This window comes from Phascolarctos cinereus, unplaced genomic scaffold, assembly GCF_003287225.1.
Source record: "Phascolarctos cinereus isolate Bilbo 61053 unplaced genomic scaffold, phaCin_HiC Scaffold_2;HRSCAF=192, whole genome shotgun sequence".
NCBI lineage: Eukaryota > Metazoa > Chordata > Mammalia > Diprotodontia > Phascolarctidae > Phascolarctos > Phascolarctos cinereus.
The window spans coordinates 79,977,666-79,982,667 of record NW_027555625.1 but is presented as its reverse complement, the minus strand read 5'-3'; the positions used below and the strand labels follow the sequence as shown (position 1 = coordinate 79,982,667).

The 5,002-nt window shown below is 33.9% G+C and overlaps 1 non-coding gene across 1 annotated transcript; it reads left to right on the top strand.

Moving 5' to 3' along the window:
- Positions 1-4,674: 4,674 nt before the first annotated feature.
- On the top strand, positions 4,675-4,781 carry LOC144456127 (U6 spliceosomal RNA). Its single transcript, XR_013485028.1, has one exon. It is a non-coding gene; the product is annotated as a U6 spliceosomal RNA (small nuclear RNA).
- The last annotated feature ends 221 nt before the right edge of the window (positions 4,782-5,002 follow it).

The window sequence follows — 5,002 nt, the reverse complement described above, 5'->3', positions numbered from 1 at the left end:
ATCATTTACAAGCCCTCCACTGAATGGGACTCTCCTCAAGTGCTTAATTGGTTTCCTGACCCATAAAGTCACCATGAGGGAGAATCAATTAGCTTTGAAGATACAAGGTTCCAGTCAAAATGGTTCCATTAATAGAAGATTCCAGACATACATGTTTCCAGAGAATAGACAGAGGAAAAGACAAGACATACCAGGGAAGAGGAAGGGAATGGTCAGGACAATGATAATTAGGCATAAAAAAAATTTTTATTATTGTTGTGCGTTTCTGTTTAATTGTTTGTTTGTTTTCCCAGACCACAATAATAACGATCCACAGGACACCTTCTGATCTAATGTGCTATGAACTTTCACATTCACATTATTTCCTAGAATAAAGTGTAGAGTATGATTAAAGCTTGTGTTCTGTATCACACCCAACTCAGCTGAATCAGGCTCTGAATTGTAATGAAAGGACATAAACCTTTGAGAAAAGGAAGTTTTCTAATGGAGTGCTTCAGTTGGGTGCAATTCCTCTTATCTCTGAATTTGCCATAGTGGTATATATTCAGTACACTGTGTTTTGCCATAAAGGCAATGGTCCATCCATCATGCATTGAGGACCACTGACTACTTAATCATATGTTAGGCTTTTATGTCTGATGCACCAAGGAAGTTACAGTAGCAATGGTTTGAGCCTTAGTCTTCTGGACTTAGACTTCAAGAAAAGTCTAATTGGAAAAACCATAGTTTCATTGGGGAAAAAATAAACTTCCCTATGTGTCAAGGACATTCTGACCTTGTTAGATGCTATTCCTATCATAGCATATGTTCAATCTTTATGGAATCCTGGGAAGATGGCAGGCTGAGAGGAAATATAGAGCACTGTTTCCTCTAAAAACAATAAATAAACAAACAAATCATTCCAAATGCAACAAAATGAAATAACAGGGAGGATAAAATGGAAAGAAACCAGTACAAGGCAATTTTTATAGAAAAAAGCAATATCAAATAAAAACCATCTCACGAACCCATTCCTTCTAGAACTTCTCCCCTCTCTTCCTGTCACCTCTAACCTCTCCAGTGTCCTCTCAAATTTTGTAGTAGTTTGAGGTCTAAATATATATATATATATATATATATATATATATATATATATATATATATATATATAATATATACACATATATATATATATAAAATTCAGGTAACCATTTGATAGTGCCCAAATGAGGACAGAACTTGTAGAGTGGTTTGAGGCCCATGAATTACAGCTCTGAGGATTAAGAGAAGGGAAATGAAATGGTCATAGAGGACTTTGGAGTCCAGGAGGAATGCGCTTCTGGTTATAATTATTTATGACTATACAAGGGGAAATAGGCATTCAGCAGAAGGTGTAAGAAATAGAGAAGAGACACAATCATAAATGTTTCTCAGAGTTTCTTTTTACCAATATCCCCCAACTGCTTTGCAAAGATACTCCCTGGAATTAGAAAAAAGGACTGAAGTTGGGGACAGATAGGATAGTGGAACCTAAATAAGTTCAGAAGGGAAAAGTAGATGATAATCCCCACTAGAGTGGTCTCTTGATCTCCTACTACCAGTATATCAATAGATAATACTCACCTGTTGAAGGCCACAGGCCTTCACCAGCCTTAGTGGGTTGAAAGGACAGAAAACATGAGAGAACAGCAATTTGCATCTATGTAATGGAAAGGACATATGATAAATATATTTATAGTAAGGATACCAAAATCATCAGAGTGATTGATAATGATAAGTACAATTTGGCTAAGAAGGAGAAATGAAAAAAAAAGCAGTTGAAGAAGACAGTCATCTCACTAATAAATGTTACACAGTGTAGGAAACTGAGTAAAATTACACTGAGGAAGGGAATATGAGTATAACAACAAATTTTTCAAGGACCCTTGAAAGGACAATTGAATAGCTTTTAAAATCATCAGACTGTTTTATAAAAGTAATGAAAGAATTAAATGAAAGTATCAAGGAAATTAGGATATAGCTCTTGATGTTGAAATTAATACTTCCAAGAAGAAACGAGAGGATTTAGAACACTCTAAAAAGATATTTTTTTCAAAACAGTTGAGTTTCTGAAAAGAGAAAACAGAGAATGAAAACATGCAAAGATAAATGGGAGATTAATTAGACAAAATTCAAAAGAAGTAAATGAAAGTATTATGAAATAAAAAATGCCAAACAATGTTGGATGTGAAAATATAATTGAAGGATTATTGGTTTTCCAGAAAAAAGGCAATGCATAAGGAAACACTTCTTTTTGTTCTTTGATTATACTATCTATTCCACTTTGAACCATACCCAACATGTTTTTCATTTCCTCTGTAATTTTTTCTATGGTGGTTGCTTTCTCCTCATCACCATCAATTTCTTAACTAGTTAAGGAAGTTATGGAAACCATAAGGTTTCAATGGATTTCCAGTTCTATGGTTGAACCATAGTGGAAACCACCATTCAGGCAAGAGGCAATATGAAAGAAGATGTTGGCAAGAACTCTGAAATTGCCACCATTACTCCTGATAAGCCAACAAATGTAACACCATAAAGTGAATAAAATTCCAGCCTAGGAACAATAATAAATAATAAATAATAAAAATCCTTAATACGATAATAATAGAGTCCTTAATAATAAATAACATATTATCTCCTCCTGGATATTTCAGTAAACACCCAAGGAGATCCAAAGCTTAAGAACACTGATTTGATTAAAATTGTACAATTTAGTGAAGATTTTTGTCTAAATTATGTTCTGCACTGAGGAGTCATTTCAAATTTTGTCATTTCTGTGATTGTAAGAACATTGATTAAGGACTGAAAGGTCTTCAGATGCTTTACTTTATATAAGGAAATAGATTTAGTGAGAAGTGATTGGTGGTTTAAAAACACAGACTGTTTCATCTTGATAAGTATAAAGAATTTGGCATCTTGTGAGTATTATTTTGTTTTAAATTTAGACATTATTGTACTAGTCCCACACTGTCTGCCTCATGGTCTAGGAGGTATATGTGTGGCATAAGCCACATTCAGGCTAATTCTATTTCTTTCTCCCTGTCTTACATGCTCCTACCTCATGGCTGCTGAATCCATATGCTCAAAGAATAATCCTTATATAATTACAATCTGCCCTGGCTCCCAAGATCATGTTCAATCATTTGTAAAAGGAAACAGCTTTCATTGCACCTGCTTTAGGGGTGAATTTACTCTTATTGTTTGGATTAATTTACATCTCCAAGCATGATGTCAATAATCAATATTAAAATAGAAAAGAAAATCTGAGTAACATGATATTTTTGGAACTCATGTAGGAAAATTGCCCATAAATATTGGAACTAGATGGTAAAAGTAGAGAATACAACAATGCACAGACCACCGACTAAAAGTTTAATTCTTCAGGAAGCACGATAGAAAAACTTCATGATTGTGACAGCAAGCATATTTTGCAGGCATCTAGTTAAAAAAATAAACATTGTCCAAAGGCATTGATAAAATAAAACAAAACTGCTTCTCATTTATAAAAAAAAAATCAAAGGAAAAATTGGAATATAATATTGATATACTCTCAAAAATGACATATTCTGCAAAACTAAGCATAATAGTTAAATAAAATAACTGAACATTAAGCAAAAGAGAATAAGATTGGTCATTTCTTCAAAAGAACAAGAAGGTGAGCAGAGTATTCCACATGACACCTGATCGAAACCAAAGAAGTTAAATGCATTGCCATAGATATGAAAGACCAAGAAATGATATTAATATCTTTATTTAGCAAAGATAAAACAAGGTCATGAGTATGGAGCAGAGGAGTTTCCACTTTAAAAAAAATTATTTGGGAAAAAAATTCCTCATATACTGTCTATGAAACATTGAGTTTAAAAAAAAAGAATAATGAAAGACTAAATAAGGAACAAAAACAAGTGAACTGGGAAAGTATAATAGAATAGGTAGAAGTGAATTAATATTCCAGAGAAATACCATTCTAGCATTAAAAAATAGCATAGGCACTGGGAATTATTTTTTTGGTTTGAGAGAGGATAAGGTAGGACAGAGGTACCAAGAAAAGATTGGTCAGGATTTTAGGGGAGAAGCAGAGTAGAATATTTCAATTTCTCTCTCTGCCTTTGGGGTAGTGGAAGAATATTAGGGTGTATAGTTTCTGGAGCCTATCCAACACTGAGTGTCACCAATTTTATTTTTTAGCTATCATTGCCAATTTGAGAGTGTCAGGTATAACCTCAGAATAGTTATAATTTTATTCCCTTTACTGTTAGTATTGCGGAGCATGGCACCAGGGATATATGAGAGTAATGGTCACTCAAAGAGATCAGTTTTACAAGCCACACAAGAAAAACAAAAGCAAAGTAGATGAAAAATGCCTTTTACTCAGAGGATGGTAAACAGTTGGATAGCTATCTCATAATATCATTATGTCTATTTTTGAATTCTCACTGCCAATTTGTGCCCCAAGTCAAATTGGAAGAATGGATAGGTTTGACAAATATTTCACATGTTTTATGGTACATTAATTGAGCTGAAACTCGTTCCTGTCACCAAAACTCATGTTTTCATACCAGTATTCTTCCAGCTGAAGATCATAGAACACCATGATCTTAGAAGGATCACAATAGCAGATAATCCAAAAGGCAACAGAGAAATTTGCAGTTAGTGCTTCCTTCAGGTGCACATATACCAAAGTTGGAATGATACAGAGGAGATTAGCATGGCCCCTGCACAAAGACGACATGCAAATTCGTGCAGCATTTCATTTTTTCTGGTACTGACTTAGGAGTTAAAGGAGTGGATCAGTGGTATAGATTGGGTACACAACACATAGTAGGTAATGATTGTAGTAATATAGTGTTTGATAAATGCAAAGATACCCAATTTGAGATAAGAACCCACTATTTGACAAAAATTGCTAGGAAAACTGGAAAAGAGTTTGGCAGAAACTAGATACAGACCAAAATTCCATACCATATACTAAGATAAAGTC